Genomic DNA, 18281 nt, shown 5'->3' with positions numbered 1-18281 from the left:
CCCCAATGTCAGCAGGAAGCAACCGGAGAAAACAAAGTCCACTTACCCAATATCCAGCCACTCAATAATAAAACAAAAAGGTGTGAATAAAGGGACACTAGCCATTCAACATATGATACTAGTAAGCCTTGTCCTTCAAACCCTTTCTCTATGTCTTGCTAAAAAATCATTATATTACATTCCTAAAGCTAGCCACCAGGTTCTACTCCCTTATTTGGCCACTTCCTCCTCCCAAGGCTGACTACAAAAGTCCAGCAATCAAAAGTCCCCTTTGGCTCACCAAATTATCATGCCCAATTAAAATTAAACACCTCATCATAACATCCCCCTTCACCTTTATAAACTGCCATTTGCCTATGTGCCATGTCTATCTCCCATCTATCCAGAGACAATCATTTGTCCCCTGGTATAAAACCACCTTCCCCCTTTCCCTTTCCCCCATCCCCTTCTCCCTCTTCACCTATCTCCTTTATCACTGTATCCTAGCCCATTCTAACACAGACCTCTCCCTCCTCTCCTCTTAAAAATTACTCCTGCAAGGTCATTTGCAGCTGCTTTCTGCCTGAGTCAGAAAGCAGACACTTTAACTTTTCTTCTCCACTTAATAAAGAATATCATTGTAAAAACAAGTATTTGGATGTAGTTTGTGCCTAAGTGAGGGTCCAGGAAGAAACCTCCACTGTGCAGGGTTCTCCTTCAGCATGGTAGTTGAACTCATGAATTCACTTCAGTTGTGGTTAGCTGCCACAAACTGGCCCATCGGGAGTACCATGACCGTAGGAGAATCAGGGCTTGGGTAGTCAGGAAGGCAAGGATTCGACGACTGACAGACAGACAACACACTCAAAAGTGGTTTGAATCTGCTGCAGTTTTACTTCTGCAAATCAGTAGTTTATATACAGAAAAGAAAACTATCAAGTCATACAGGGAACAACAAAAGCGTGGCAATAATTCAATTACATCATCTTTTAAAAAAAAATCAAGCACACAGTTACTAATCGGCGCTAGACATATCCCTTCACTCACAAGAACTTTATGACCCAAAGAGCAGTCTGTGTTTTATAAACTTAGTACAGTTCCTAGACTTGTGTAGGCTTCTTGCAGCTGTGTCCTTCATCTTTATCTCAGCCGCTCGCTAGTTTATTATGCACTTCTACTTTTCTGGTTCTCATGACCCATTTAGCCAATTTGGATGCTGCAGATCCTCCCTAAGTATTTCTTTAGTTCTTTACCATATAGCTCTTCTAATATAAAACTTTTTTACCTGCTGGAATATGGACACTTGTACTTTTACACCTGTAAGGGGAAGGGGTTCTGCTGTAGTCTTTAAGTTTTCCATGCTGAACTTCCTCAACAGAGGGGGCCACTATCTGCCTCCTATGAGATAATGTTTTCTGCCATAAATCACTTTATTTGGGATTCCTAAAGGATTCCTAGTGGGTGAGTGTTCATTCCCTAGAAGTGCCTGAACTATATTATACTTTCTATTATCTAGCAGCTTGAGGCTTGAGGTCTTTAAGGAATAGTTCATTCTGCTATATCTAAATAAGGTCCATGTCCAGCTTCCCCTTTCCTCCATAGTTCACAACCCAAGTATTCATTAATTTTGGCTGTGTTTTATAGATTAATTAGAACATTATCAGAAAAGCAGTTATACAGAACCCATAGCCCAGAGAGCTCATGATCTGTGAAGCACGTCTCCTTCGAGAAGGAGGCATAACGCGGGCACTCTGCCAGGGACCTCTAGGGAGCTTAGTCCCGTGGGACACGTATCTCCCGTCTGCTATTATTGACATAATTGTTCATGTCACACGGACGACACTGAGGTTGGTGTGGCAGTTAGCAAAGCTCCCCCCTGCTTTGAAGTGTTTGTATGTATGTGCAACACACTGCATCAGATTTGGCTGCTGAGATGAGTGTCAGTGGATGATCTATTGGAGTATGGGCAATTTATTAGTGGCCACACCACTAAAGAAAATGATACATCTTACTCCATAACTCATTAAATGCCCACAGTCAGGCAGTAAGAGGTGGGGCCTCATGAACACTTTAACCACTCATGATGGCAACACTGAGGAAGGCACTCACCAGAGCCAACCAGAGCTGCCATCTGCTCTCAGGTTTATTTAGCATTTTGTGCTGCAAGAATTAAATATTTTTCATTTGTCTTTGTGAATAATCCCGGCTGTGGTGCTCTATTACATCAAGCAAGCTAAAATGTTGTACTAGTAAAACAAACAATAACTGAAGCTTGATATACTGTCACAAGCTGTTGCAGGCCATGATGCTGATACAGCTGATAGCAATTGATAATTCAGATGTCAGCCCACCAGATGAATAATTCTCTGATGGAGGAGAACCCCATTGAAGAAAGGCTTATGGGACCACTGACTTTGAAAACTGTTGCTTTCATCTGTGATTTCACATGTCCAGAAACAGCTATGGTCTCTCCCCAATATCTACTGTACACTGTAATGTGTAATCTCATGTGATGTATTGGTGAAATTATTATGGCCACTCCATGTAGTTAAAAGGATATTTATTTAATGGCATAACTCACAAATTAAGTGATAGGTAGGTCGCAGGGTTTGGGAAAAGTGTATCGCAGTCCAGCGGTGTTCTCTGGAGCTCTGCTCGGTCCACCTCCAACGCTCAGGGTTCCGGCACAGAGAGAGCACACAGAGAGAGCGTTGGCCCACCCAGCTCTCGGATCTCCAGGCGCCTCCCCTGGCCCCACCTCGTAGGCATGACAGTTGCCAGAGTCTCAATGGGGATTGGAACTTCTAGATCAAAGCTGGGATGGCTACCCACTACAGTGATGTGTATATGTAATCTCATGATTACATCTTGATCTTATGGGCACATAAATCTGTGGATGGTCAGGATGATAACTTCTCATTAAGATATATAATTTTTATATATAGAATATATACTAGGATATGCTTCATAACTAGATCTATTATTCCATGAGAACTGTCACACACTTAGACATTGTTTTTTATCACTAGCTCAGACTGGCATAAAGAAAAACAACAATTTCTCTCCAGCTTAAGACAAGTTACATACATTTAGCTGATTTAAAACATCAGAACAGTTTCAAACTAGACTAAATGTTTCTGTAAATGGATCATAAGTTAAAAACTTTACAGATGTGCACAAGGACAGAGTTGCAGATATCTAACCAAGGTTATTAACACGTAATACCATGCCACTCTCTCTCCCAAGACTACCTGATAGATATCTACTCCCTGTGAAAATACCTCAGCAGATTGTCATACCAGGCACTGTGCACCTGGCCTCAGGTCACAGTCTGTACACCAGGGACCTTGGAGCTGGGCACTGTCATGGTTACTCTCCCCCTTCAGATGTAGCCTTTGTAACTTTTTTATTGCAAAAAGTTTGCTGTTGAGTGTGTACATAAGCTGTGGAAAATAAAGAGCAAAAGAATAAAGAGAATGAAGAGGATTAGAAATGAAGAATAAAGAGCATGACCCTAACTGTACATGTGAGAATTTATTAATTCCTAGAAATACCCCTTACATTTAAAAGTCCTAAGGTAAGTTTCACTATGCTGTGGCCTTTTTCTTTGAAGCCTGTCTGAAGCCTTTGGAGCTGGTCTCCAATGGGCTGCACTAAAATACATCTGATACAAACAAGAATGAGAGCGAGAGCTCAAGGGAGCTCAGTCTTAATGGATGCCTCACTTCCATAGGTTCTACCAAGAAATCTGGAAAATAAATTCCATGATTCTTCTAGAACAGAAGGTTTGTGACTTCAAAATTCATCCTTCCCTTTTCTCCCACACTACCCTTTCTTTAGCCTCTTCTCTTTCTTCTCATTTTATTTCTTCTCTCTTTCATCCCCTTTCTCTTTTCTCCTCTACCTACTCTCTCTTTTTCCTTTCCTCTTTAGCACCTCACCTGTTGTGTAACCAGTTCCACTGAGATTGACACATTCCATCCTGCAGGGAATCTCATTAAGACAGGAAAGAAACAACTCAAAATAGCTTCAGGAAGTCTCTGAAACTGACCAGATTCACTAATGGTTACACGCTGCTCCTGCTAGAGTATATAAGCAGGAAAGACTGCTGAGAATCATTCTCAGACCAACTGAGTCACCTGGAAAGACATTCTACAACCTGTTGAAGAGTGTGCTTCAGATTTCTCCCTTTCGTGAGCTGTCACCCATGCTGGGGTAAGCACTGGTGATGCAGCTCTGAGTCATTTCCTACAAGAAACCCCAGTAAAACCCATTGGTTCACCAACTTGAACTTTGGTGGTATCCATACTTTGGTCGGCCATCAGTTCCCTGTTTGGAGTGAGGACATGTGTGTTCACACCATTCCAGGAACAGTGTCACACCACACCTGCACATGCCAAGGTTCCTGCACATCTCCAGAGATATTTTGGAACTCTCTATGGGAAATAAAAACCCAAAGTAGACAAAATAAACACAAAAAAAAGAAAAACCAATATCCAACATATTCATCTGCAGAAAACAATAAACATGCCATAACTTCTACACACACGAACACACACACACAAACACACAATGTCATTACACTGAAGACAATTTCTCTTCCATCACTGTGGACTGAATTATGCCTCATGTGTTGTTCTTGAATAGGCTCTCTACAGGGATCTTGCCTTAACCCATACTAACTAGCTTCAAAAGCTTTCTTTTGAAATATAGGTGGAAATCCCCATGATTCCACAGCTCTTTCATTCTACATGCCTAAAAAACTAGCATCATATGCATGAAGCCAGACAATGCTGCCAGCTCAAGCATTGCCAGGCACAGTTCTGAGTGCTCACATGTCCAGGTACAGAGAAATGATACCTAAGTTAACAACTTCCTAGATACTCTGCCTGAGCTGGGCTTCCATCCTGAAGATGTTATTTTGGGTACCTTGGCGTACCATGTTAAAGCTCCAAAGTCTTAAGACAGAGGAAATCTTAATAAAGAGATACTACTTGATTATAGAGGAGCAACATTCTTGCCTCTTTTTAAAAGTATATTCGTTTTTATTTTATGTGTATGTTTGCATGCATGCATGTGTGGGCGGGGTGGACACACAACATGAGTGCCTGGTATTCACAGAATCCAGAAGATGATGTCTAATTCCTTGGAACTGAAATTACTAATGGTTGTGAATTACTAAGTGGGTTCTGGGAACTGAACCCAGGAGTGCTCTTTAAGAGCAAAAATTGCTCTTAACCACTGAACCATCTCACCAGCTTAAAAGTGCACACAGTTCTCCTTAAAAAGAATGCAAGTATGGAATCTTCCACACCAAAAGTTCTCTTTCTTGCCTACAAAATGCTAAGCCTCCTGCACCTGACCATGAAAGGACAACCTGTTTCTGTTTAAAAAAAAAAATTCCCAGAGACCAAACATTCTGTATTCGACCAAATTATCATTAAAATTTGAAAGAGAAAGAATACTTTTCTCAGAAAACCACATAAGGAAAAATATTTGCAGTTAGGTCCATCTTATAAGATACATGAAATAGCATTCTTCAGAAGGAAATTATTAGAGATCTGATGCTGACATTATACAGAGAGGTCTGTTAGATGCCTTATTTAACCTAATAGATGATATGTTGTCAAGTAAGTGGATGCCATACTAAGCTTGGTTGATGACTACTGTAGCTTATGTAGACTCTAAGCAACCACTAAGAATTAAGAAAGAACAGAAACAGAAATAATATCCTTAGGAGAAGAGAGAAAATCGAGGGTATTCAGAACAGAATAGGAAAACAATTGTTAAAAAATTCACCAAAGCCTATGCAAAGCAGGGAGTAAGTGAGGCATGGTTTCTAGGAGCAGTGGCCTTAAATGAAAGCAAGTAGTTTGCATATAAGCAGTAGAATATGTTCTTTGAGGGCATCCTGGTAATTGGCTGGATCCTGGTTATTATAGGCTCAAGGTGATAAAGATTGAGACTCATTTTAAAGATTACTTTGAGAAGAGAGTTCCAGCATGTCTGCCTGGTGTTAGGTAAAGTTTTTGCCTAAGTACAGCAATCCAGGTACTCAGATACCAGTGCACCTGTGGTCCAAGAGCAACAGATTGTTTGGACTATCATTGGAGCATGATGTCATGTGTATGATGCTGGTTTTACAGCCATACAGAATGAAACAATTATGGGGTCATGAAGACTTCCAATTAGGTTTCAAAGAACAGCCAGACAAGGTACCACAAGGTCAAGATCAATGTAAGCATTACATAAGAGGGTGAAGAATGAAGATGTGAGTATAGCATGAATCTTAAAGAGTCTTTATTAATAAAACAACCCCGGGCCAGGTATTGGGGTGAACACTGGAAGGCCAGAGCGACAGAACAAACCACAGCTAACCTCATCTGGCCAACTTCTCAGCTGATCTTGTTTCCTCAGACTAGAAGCCTCTGTGTCCTCATATCCAAATGGCTCTCAGCTGAACTGTGCTGCTCAAAACCTAAAAGCTTAATCAGCCAAAAATGCTCTAGTTTCTGGTCCTCATGCCTTATATATCTTTCTGCTTTCTACCACCACTCCTTGGGATTAAAGGCTCACTTTGCTTTCTGGGATTAAAGGCGTGATGAGTCACCATGCTTGGCTGTATCCTTGAACAGATGGATTTCTGCCTCTGGAATGCTAGGATTAAAGGCATGAGTGCCAACATTGTCTAGCCTAAGTATCTAGTGGCTTTTCTGTTCTCTGACCCAGATAAGTTTATTAAGGTACACAATATTTGGGGGAACATAATACCACCACATGTGAGGGTGAAGGTGAACACACAATGGATATTCCAAAAAGTTAGAGATGTCATATTGGTGAAATATTAAGGCAACTCCACATAGTAAAAAGGAAGGTTATTTTGTGGGTTAACTTACAAGTGAAGGGATAGGTTACAGGGTCTGGGAAAGGTGAAGCTGAAGCACAGTCCAGCGGTGTTCTCTGGAGAACTCTGCTCAGTCTACCTCCAGCTTCCAGGATCCAGGAACCAAGAGAGCCAGCACATCTGGATCTCAGGTCTCCAGGGCTCCTGTCTCAGCCTCACCTTATAGGTGTGACAGTTACTGAAGCCTCAGTGGGGATAGTACTTCCAGGTCAAAGCTGGAACAGCTACCCACTACAGTGTCAAGAATGTGGAACATTTGCTGAGGAAATGTTTCTGTTTGTTTGTTTTTGTTGTTGTTGTTTTGCTTTTTCTTTAGCAAGAAAAACCAGCCCAAGAGTGGAGCCATCAATGGATGGGGCTTCCAAATCAAGTGATTTTTATATCATGAGGTCATAGCCCAGATAATGAATATGGAAATATAAGATTTAATGTTTTTGCCTCTGAGTTCTGTTCTTGTTTCAGTCTGTTCCTTTCTTGTTTTTCTTCTATTTCTTCCTGGGATTGTTTTCTCTACATCACTATAACTTGAACTTACATAAACTGATTTCACAGTGCCTTATACCTAACTTTATATTGCTTTACAAAACTGGGTTTACATTTGTGTTTTCAGAGTTTGGGGGTAGTTCCAAGTGTGATGACTTTTGGAGATGAACTGAATACATTTTCACGATGACATAAACATGAGTCTTTGAAGACAAAGGGTCATACATTGTGATCTAAGGAATCTTTGACAAGAATTCTTTTAAAGTTTATGAAGCTTCTAGGAAATGACTAAATGCAGCAAATCTATGTTATGACACATTGAACCAAGATGTAAAAATATCACCAGTTTCCTATGAGTCAGAGCAACATGAAAGGCCAAATGGCTATACTGCCAGTCTCATTTCAAGTGTAAAAGGCTATTGGTGTTTCTAGCATGAATTACTTTTTTGAATCTGAATCTAAAATCTTGCACATGAAACAAGAGTTAATGTTTTATAAAGCTGAGCAATTATAATAGAGACCATGGATATTGCATGATAGGCCAAGTATATAATATACAACATATAATAAATCATATAACAGACAGAAGGAAATGTTCAAAAATTCTCATTAGCTTTCCAGTATAAATAAAGTAATGGAAATAATTAAGAAAATTAACTACCCAAAATGATTATCACTGAGGTTATCAGCCTTAGACTTATTTTTTGTCCCTTTGAAACATTCAATTTGATATATTCTATCATTGTAAGCTAAACTCATGTGGTTCATCTCCAATCAATTTATATTTCTCAGAATCATTTCATGATATGCTCACCATTGTAATATCTTACACACTTAGATATCCAAAGGGTCAGACCTAAGATGATCCAATGGTCACACCCTCATAGTATTATTAGCTGGTAGTGTCAATGACACTAAAACATCAGGGCATAATAAATTTTAAAATACCTCATCAGAACTTCCTATTTCTATATCAAATTGCCTATGCAATATAGCCACAGATACCAAAACACATAATAAACTCATCAAGTTCTGAATAGGTGAGACAGTTGATTGGCTTGATCTGTTTGGGAGGCATCTAGGCAGTGGTACCAGGTCCTGGGCTCATTGCATGAGTTAGCTGTTTGAAACCTGGGACTTAAGCAGGGACGCTTGGCTCAATCTGGGAGGAGGGGACTGGACCTACCTGGACTGAGTCTATAAGGTCGATCTCAGTCCTTGGGGGAGGCCTTGCTCTGGAGGAGATGGGAATGGGGAGTGGGCTGGGGGGGAGGGGAGGGGAGCAGGAAGGGGGAGAACAAGGGAATCTGTGGCTGTTATGTAGAACTGAATAGTATTGTAAAATAAAATAATAATAATAAAAAAAACTCATCAAGTTCATATGTGAGAATAAAGTTTTGATATTCCTGATCAGAGTCACTGGTAATGACATCTTTACAGCTACTGGATAAAAGTGATTAGAACTAGAACTTTCACATTTTCAAACTATGTTCACATTCTGGTTCCATAACACTTGTACCAATCCATCTAATCATGATGAAACCATGGTTGTGCACTCCTTGGATGATTCCAAGAACTTCCTGAATAAATTCCCTATACCCCAGCCTAAACATTCTAATGTCACAAAATATTCAAAGTGACTACTTAAAACAAGAAACTACCTTTGAAAATATCCCTGCTAAATATTCTCCAATATTTTATTAATTATAAAAAAAACTGTCTCTCAGTCTCCTCTCTGGTCTGATTCTGCATCCCCAACTGCATCATTCACTTCGCTACAGCATCCTTGGCTGTTCTTTCAACTCTTAGTTCCCTTTGAATTGCTGTGACAAAACACCATAACCAAGGCAACTCATAAAAGACAACTTTTAATCTGGGGCTCACAGTTCCAGAGGGTTAGACATCATGACCATCTTGGCAGGGACCATGGCAGCAGGCAAGCATACATGGTGTTTGATGAGCAGCAAGCTATGAGTGACTTTGTCTTTTGAAACCTCAGAGTCCACCTCCACCTCCTAATCCTTCCCAAACTGTTCCACCAACTGAAGACCAAGAATTCAAATATAAGAGCTCATGGTGGCCGTTGTCATTCACTACCACTCTTCTCACACCAGAGTTTGACGCTAGCTGTTTTGCTTCCTTCTGGACTCTGTTCCAATACCCAAGCTCACATAGCTCATGAGTCACCCTTTTCAAGTTACAGTACAAACATTATTGCCCTTACATTTCATGTTTAAAACAGCGGAATCACAAACCTGTATTCCCAGGTTCTGCTTCAAGTAAGGGGCTGCATGAAAACTCACAGTATTATGTTCTTTAATATGGGCATTGTATTGCTTCCTTAGCTAATTTGGCTTGCTATCATTCATCATCTTATGTCTCACCTTCATGGTGAGAATGAGATATATTTGTGCATTATTATTAGTTGATATAACTTTAGTGCATAGCCTCATACATGGCACAAAGTGAGAACTGAACATACACTAATTTACATAGCTCATTGTCCTCATAACACCCCCAAAGTACTTATGTCTGTACACACACACACACACACACACACACACACACACACACACACACATGCACAGACACAAATTTGGGTCATTTCCTCTAACTGATTAACAAGTTTGAAAAATTGCTAAAACTAGAAAAAATTATGGACAAATAATGTCATAAACATATCAGTGACTGGAATGGAGACGTAGCTCAACGGAAGAGCCTCTGTGTGCCATGAACAAGGCCATAGCTGTCCTTCTCAGCACCCTATAATATCACATTAGAAATCCAGAATTATTGAATGGTTTGTTCAGATACAGATCTTTCCTTAGTTCTGGAGTAATGCCATGTGGGGACCTATCAGCATCACTTACAGGAAAGTCTGGGTTTAGATACAGCTCTTCTTTTATTATATTTTTCTTTCTTCTTGAAACTTCATCTTTGTAAAGAAATATTTTATTTTCTGTTCCCATAACAAAACACCTTAGAGTGCATATTAATTTAACAAGTAAAGTCTGCTTCATTCCAAATTCCAGTAGCTCAGACATCCAGACATCATGGTGTCTGGCAACATCACAACATCATGAAAAATAGAGGAAACATCACTGAACAAGTAGTCTGTGTTTTTCATGGGAGACTTCTTCAATTACATGTTTCATAGTGTGTGCTCTGCATTTAAAGTTCAAAGAATTTTTTCCTTAGGGTTCGGATAGGCCTATACATGATTTATTTCACTTTCATGAAGAAAGAACTTATAGCATTTTTTAATGTGCAAAAGAAAAATTAAAATTATCTACTAGAAATAGGAATGTCTTCTAAAAGTAAAGGATAAAATATGTAGAAGCAGGGGCTGGGGAAAGAAATCAGTTGCTAGAGAAGTTACCTAGCACACATGAAGCCTTGGATTCAATCCCAAGCACCAGGAATTGAGTATGGTAATCTATGTGTGCTGTTTTATGTTTTACATCAACTTGACACAAGCTAGAGTAATCAGAGAGAAGGGAGCCTCAATTGAGAAAATGTCTCCATAAGGTCTGTTTGTAGGCAAGCCCATAGGGCATTTTCTTAATTAGTGATTCATGGCAGAGAGCCCAACCCATCATGGGCTGAGGGTCTTGAGTTCTATAAGAAAGCAGGCTGAGCAAGCCAGTAAGCAGCACCCCTCCATGGCCTCTGCATCAGTTCCTGTCTCCCGGTTTCTGCCCTGTTTGAGTTCCTGGCCTGTTTGTGTTCCTGTTCTGGACCACAATGTAGAAGTGTAAGCCAAATAAACCCCTTTTCCACAAGTTGCTTTTGGTCATGGCATTTCATCACCTCAATAGAAATCTTAATTAAAACGTCATGCCATGCCCTTAGTCCCAGCACTTGGGAGGTGGAGGTGGGAGTAGGGGATATGAAGTTCAAGGACATCCTCAGTATGTATGAAATTTGGAAAACAATGACAAAAATATCACGTCTTCAGTTGAATCTAATCCCAAGAGTTGTAGATAAGAAAAAACAAACAGGCCTCCTCTTACATTCCCTCACATCCTGACTGCAACAGTAGTCCAGGTTTTTAGGCTGCCATAGGAGAATTCAGGCTGAGGGAAAGGTAGAGAAAGTTATCAAGCAGTTTATTCTAGCATATGAAAGGGTAAAGGCAGGAAGTCAGTACAATGCTAAAAGTGGTAGACCAAGTCAAGCAGCGGCAAGGGGGCAGTCTCTGGCAAATGGAATTGTAAGCCTTGGTCTACCACTTTTCTTCACTTTATCCACCTCTTGGACAGTCTGGGGTGTTCTCTTTCATAGCATAAACAGAGGCTGACCTAGAAGCTCTTTTTACTCACAATTCAGTTTGTTATAGTTAGATGGGTTAGATACAAGACTACATATAGTAGTATAAGTACCCATCTTAGTTTCATTTCTGCTGTTGTGATAAAATACCTCAGAAAGTCAACAACTTAGGTAAAGGGTCTATTGGCTCATAATGCCAAGTTACAGTCTATCATTGCAAATTGAATGTGGAAGGAATTTGTATCACTTAATTGCACTACGTCACCCTCTAGAAAAGACAGAAATGAATTAATGCATGTATAATTGTGTTCAATGGATGTCTCTTTTTCATTCAGTCCAGAGTCTAGGCCCCTCACACTCACTTTCCACCTCAATTAGCCCAATTAAGAGAATTCCTCTCTGGTGGTCCCATAGTCAACCCTAATGTAGACAGTTCCTCACTGAGAGTCCCTTCCAGGGGATTCCACATTGTGTCAAGCTGACAGAGCTAAGCTTCACACTACTAACTTGAAATGCTTACTCCGGAAAAGGGCAGTAATATGTTTTTTTATTTTCATTGATTTATTATTTCTTTAATTTGTTTGTATAGGTGTTTTGTCTGCATATTTTGTCTGAAAACTATGTATATGCAGTGTCTTTGGAGACTAGAAGAGGGCATCAGATCTCTCCTGAACTGGAATTATAGATGGTTATGATCGGCCATGTCAGTGTGGTGAATCAAACCCATATCCTCTGGAAGAACAGCCAGTTCTCTTAACTGCTGAGCCATCTCTCTATCCCTCCAGTAATGCTGTGAGTTCTCACTTTGTGATGGGGGCTTCATAGAGCCTGTGGAGACCAGCTTTGTCGTTTCTTGTTTGTTTTTACAGCTCTATCCTTCCTCTTATTTTGTCACACTAGCCGGCTCCCAAATATGACATGGAGACTTCTAATTAATTATGAAAACTCAGCCTATAGGTTAGGCTTGTTCCTAACTAGCTATTATAACTTAAATTAACCCATATAATTTTTATTAATCTGTGTTCTACCATGTGGCTTTTACCTCTCTCCCATTTGTGGGTCTGACTCATTCCAGCTATGGCTAACTTCTCCTCCTCTCTTCTTCTCTAAATCTTCCCTTGCCTGGAAGTCCCACCCATGTGTCCTGTAGAATGTCTGACAGACATTTCTATGAAGCAGGAATTTTGAAGGACTGTTCTGCCTTATTTTGGGAAAGTTCAACAGCCTTTTTCTTTTGTGTCCACTTGTCCAGTTTGTATAGCATATTGTCAGCAGTCAAGACAAGAGCAGTTTTATATATATATATATATATGGCTAGTTTTGCCACATTGAAAGCAAGCTCCTTATGGATTTTCTTTGATGCCCATTGTCTTCTCTGAAGTAAATTGATGCTGCCAGGAGCAGACATGTTTCATTGTCATGGAAAGCCCTAAGTTAACAAAACATTTTAAATGCCATATTCTATAGGCCTTTGAAATGTTTGAAGAGAACCTGTCTATCTAAAATGTATTTGTGACATTGAAAACATACCTAACATGACTACAAGTCTGATGGTTATAGGTGACTAACTACTAAACTGCATTTCTTTGTTATCCTAAATAGTTTGTAATAATAACTTTCAAGGACTAGAAATTTGCATTATATTGTTAAATGAGCTGTACAGGTACAATACCTTAAACAAGAATAGGTTGAACATTAGGTTCTAACAAAAATAATCTTAAATTTGTATCAATATACAATAATCCATACCAATGTAAAATATCTGAGGCTAGTATTTGTTCAAAAGCACATTCAACAATCTACCCTTTTATCTCATCGTTTTTATACCACATACCCTGTTTTTTCCTTCAGAAAGAATTATTTGAATCTAACTCCTTTGTTCAGCTTTTTTCCTGACCATGACCAATGACAACTTGTAACTAATGCCCTTAAATGATGATAAACATCCATAACCCATCAAATGACCAAAAGCCATCTACCCTGTCTCCTATGAATGTGGACTTCGTGTATTCTAGACTGCTTCCTGTTGTCTGGGATCAATGCATCATTAGGGGGCTGTGGTGGTATTGTGTTCCCCAAAATAGTATGTACCCTAATAAACTTATCTGGGGTCAGAGAACAGAAAAGCCACTAGATACTTAGGATAGGCAGTGGTAGCACATGCCTTTAATTCCAGCATTCCAGAGGCAGAAATCCATCTGTTCAAGGATACAGCCAAGCATGGTAACTCGCGCCTTTAATCCCAGAAAGCAAGCCTTTAATCCCAGGGCGTGATGGCAGAAAGCAGAAAGGTATACAAGGCATGAGGGCCAGAAACTAGCAGCTTTTCTCTAGTTAAGCTTCAGGCTTTCGAGCAGCAGTTCAGCTGAGAGCCATTGAGATGAGGACACAGAAGCTTCCAGTCTGAGGAAACAAGACCAGCTGAGAAGTTGGCCAGGTGAGGTTAGCTGTGGCTTGTTCTGTCTCTCTGATCTTCCAGTATTCACCCCAATAACTGGCCCCAGGTTTGATTTTATTAATAAGAACTTTTAAGATTCATGCTACAGGGGACCCTGAGAAAATGGTCAAATCCTGGGAGAGTTAGCTGTATCATTTGTTGTCCAGTCTCTGTGCCATGGGAAAGTACCAGGCTAGAGGAGTCTGTGAGGCTGTGCAATCTCAGCCAGCAACCTTGAAGCTGTTCTGGATGCAGAACTCTGAGGAAACTGCAACAGAGGCACACTGAAATGCTGGATTTTCATTGGTGTCTGGTCCTCTTGCTCTGAAAACACATGAACTTTTAAAGGTAACATGCATCTCTGCATTAATACAAGTATAGACTCTGTGTTTTACACAAGCTAACCAAAGATGATTTTTTGTTTTATGTTTGAGCAGGTAAAATACATGTCACATGTCTTGTAGTTTTTCTAGGTTTGTTTTTTTTATGTCTGTAGCCAGGGTTATCAGGGGAACTTCCCTGATCATACTTAATCTTTCTTAACCTGGAATGAATAAACAGCCTTTCAGTTTCTGTGGAAACAAAAGCATAATATCTTCTCCAACACAATGAATTTTTGACTTCCATTCTGAAGTTAATACATTTTTTAAATATATAGGTTGGTTTAATTTAGCAGTTTCCATAATACAATGTCTCTCAGCAGCTATTGTTTATTTTTTAAAATTAGTATTTAAAAACTTAAAGTTAAGATACCATGTAGGACCCAGACTGTCTGTGAATTTCCCTTCTTATATGACTTATTTTTTATTATTTTATTCTCTCTTTAAAGACTTTAGTATTTTTAAACTGTTTTTCCTATGGCTGTCTATACTCATTTTTTCCTTAAGCCTATATACTTTGTTTAACACACTGTAACCTATTTAGAGTTTTTTTTGTTTTTTTTTTTTTGTTTGTTTGTTTGTTTTTTGTCTGAACCTGCTTTACTGAGTATCTGTAACCATTTCTGTCTACATGAGCAAAACCTTAAAACCTGCTCATGGGACATTGATGGCTCAAGCATGCGAGCAGATGCTGGAAGAAGATGTGTGTTTCTGTACCATGGCTGCATGAAAGACACAAGCCTAAGAAGCTGCATTTGGCTCTGTTTTTGTGTGTATAGAACACTTTTCAAGCTCTCTTGGGTCTTATGTGGTTATAGATGACTGGACATTGGACACCATTTGTAGCCAGAGTTTTCTTGGGGTCACCAGCTCTCAAAAAAAAGACAGGGAGACTTATTATTAATTATGAAAGCTGGACTGGTAGCTTAGGTTTGTTTCTAACTAGCTCTTATAACTTAAATTGACCCATTTCTATTAATTTGTGTGCCACTCCAAGGTTCATTTACCTCATCTACATACTATCCATGCTGCTTGTTCTGTGTTCTGGTGCCTCCTTTCCACCCCATCCTTCTTCCCAGCATTCTCTCTGCCCCCCCAGATCCTGCCTAGTTGTTGGCCATACAGCTTTTTATTAAATCAATCTGAGTGATACATATTCACAGTGTACAAAAAGATGATTTCACATCAGACACTCCTATGAGTTTGAGTACTCTGTGTGTGGTAGTTTGAATGTAATCTGCCTCCATAATCTCACAGGAAGTAGCCCTATTAGGAGGTGTGGACTTGTTGGAATAGGCGTGGCATTATTGGAGGAAGATTCAGGAGGCAGACTTTAAGGTCTCACATATGCTCAAGATACTGACCAGTGAGTCAGGCCACTTCCTGCTGTCTGCAAAATGTAGAACTCCCAGCTACTTCTCCAGCACCATGTGTCCTTGCCTGTTACCATGTCACACCATGATGGTAATGGACTGACCCTTTGAACTTTTAGTGAGCCACCCAATTAAATGCTTTGCTTTATAAAAGTTGCCATGGTCATGGTCTCACTTCACAGCAATAGAAACCTTAACTAAGACACTGTGTCTCTCAAAAAGTTATTATGAGTATATAGTTGTTTGTAATGTTCCTTAATTGTGCTTTCTGTTCATGTGAAATGGTTCTGCCTTCATTTCTAATATTCATAACTAGCACCTGATTTTTATCTTATCCCAGATAGAGAATTGTCAATTTTAACAATATTTTAAGAGAACCAGCTTTTGGTTTTAATTGATTTTTTCCTCTTTCTTTCCATTTTAACTGTCAGTAATTTTCATACAAAGTTTATTTTCTTTTCCTACGCATTCATCTTAAAAAGGTCATTACTCTAGTTTTAAATTCAGAAACTCAGAGTTTTGTTGCTCTTACTTTTTCTGTGATAATCAGTCAATGCTAAACATTTCTTTTATAAGATTGTTTTAACTTTTCTTCAAATTTTGTTTATGGATGTTTTCTTTTATATGTCAGAACACCACATACATGCATTTTCCACACAGGGTAGAAAAGCGTGTGGGATCCTCTGGAATGCAGTTATGTTTCTCACTTTCTTTCTTTTCTTCTTTTTTTTTTTAGTTCTGTTTGAGAGGTTTTTTTTTTTAATAGTATTTTTATTTTATAATTAACTTAATTTCACATATCAGCCACGGATTCCCCTGTCCTCCCTCCTCCCACTCCCCAGCTCTTCCCCCCAATCCACCCCCCACCCCCACCTCCTCCAAGGCAAGGTCTCCCCTGGGGAGTTAGCCCAGCCTGGCAGACTCAGCCAAGGCAGGTCCAGTCTCCTCCTCCCTACACCAAGGCTGAGCAAAGTGTCTCAGCATAGGCCCCAGACTCCAAAAAGCCAGCTCATTCACCAAGGACAGGCCCTGGCTCCACTTCCTGGGGGCCTCCCAAACAGTTCAAGCTAATCAACTGTCTCACTTATCCAGAGGGCCTGGTCCAGTTTTATGGGGGTTCCTCTGTGAAACCTCAGTAAACCCCCCACTCCATCCCCTACAGACAAAGAGAAGCTTAAACCAGGATTCCTAAGTGTAAATAAGAACTTAGACCCCTTTTTCCCAGGTGGCTGTATCTGCTACAGGGACTTTGTAAAACAGAGCCAGAATATTCGACCATCTGGCAGAGGCTAAGGTGGTCATAAAACATCCCAAACTTCCCAAACCCCGGAGACAGCTCGTAAAACTCCTAAACACCATTGCTGAACAAATGAGAAATAAAGATAACATGAAAGACTACTGATATGAACCAAAAAAGAGGGAGGCGGACTGTGGGAGATGAATTATGTGGTCTGTGCCTTTAAGAATTAGCCTCACAAAGAAAGGGGCTAGCTCCTTCCAACCTCCCTGTTGTGAGAGAGAGATTTGGAACTAGCCCTCTGCCAAGGCATGTAAACATTTGAATAAACCTTGCTTTTGCATTCTGTACCTAAGGTCTCCAGTGGCTTCTTTGGGTGATCTGGGCATAACACCTCCACCATTGGTTCACAGTTCATGCGCTTCCATTAGTTTGGCTATTTGTCCCTGTGCTTCCTCCAACCATGGTCTCAACATCTCTCACTCATACAATCCCTCCTCTCTGGCCGATTGAACTCCACCTGGGGCTCAGCCCTGGATCTCTGCATCCACTTCCATCAGACACTGAATGAGAGTTCTATCATGGCATCCAGGGTGTTGGGCCATCTGATCACTAGAGCAGGTCAGCTCAGGCTTTCTCTCGACCATTGCCAGTAGTCTACAGTGGAAGTATCTTTGTGGATTTCTGGAGACTGTTTCTTTTTTTTTTTTTTTTTTTCGACATTTTTTTATTAATGCCTATAAAAACAACAGAGAGAGAACTATCTGGTCTCTGTGAAGAACTCTTTCACGGCACTGTTCCTTCACAGCGGCCTTCACCTCACCAGCGGCCATGCTGTGCGGTTCCTCTTGGTCAGTACACACTGCAGGTCTCTGAGCCAGGGCCTCACCTCCGTCTTCCCGTTTATGAATCAAATTCACTCTCAGTCCACTGCTTAGAGGGAGCGTATTTTTTTCTGTTCCATGAAGAGAACTTCTTTGTTCACGATTGGATCATAATGCAGAAGAGTCAGCTTTTCTCGGAGTCGGCTTCTCTTGTGGTTGAAGGAGAAACCTGTTCCAGCTTGGCTCACCAGAATGGTCTTTGACTTGCTCTTGGCAAAAGAGACGGCCGAAAGCAGCATGGCATGGGTCCCGGGACTCTCGTCCCAGGCTGGCCTCAAGAGCTGTTTCTTTCTTAAGCACTGTTTTTCTCTGTAACTCATGAAACTTAGTGAAGG

General features: G+C 40.2%; 1 pseudogene; it reads right to left on the bottom strand.

Annotated features, from left to right (window-relative positions):
• Positions 1-17756: 17756 nt before the first annotated feature.
• On the bottom strand, positions 17757-18281 carry LOC102920715 (large ribosomal subunit protein bL33m pseudogene; annotated as a pseudogene).

Source organism: Peromyscus maniculatus, chromosome 3 (genome assembly GCF_049852395.1).
Source record: "Peromyscus maniculatus bairdii isolate BWxNUB_F1_BW_parent chromosome 3, HU_Pman_BW_mat_3.1, whole genome shotgun sequence".
Classification (NCBI taxonomy): Eukaryota; Metazoa; Chordata; class Mammalia; order Rodentia; family Cricetidae; genus Peromyscus; species Peromyscus maniculatus.
The sequence above is the reverse complement of the archived record's forward strand: the minus strand, read 5'-3'. Positions and strand labels throughout refer to the sequence as shown.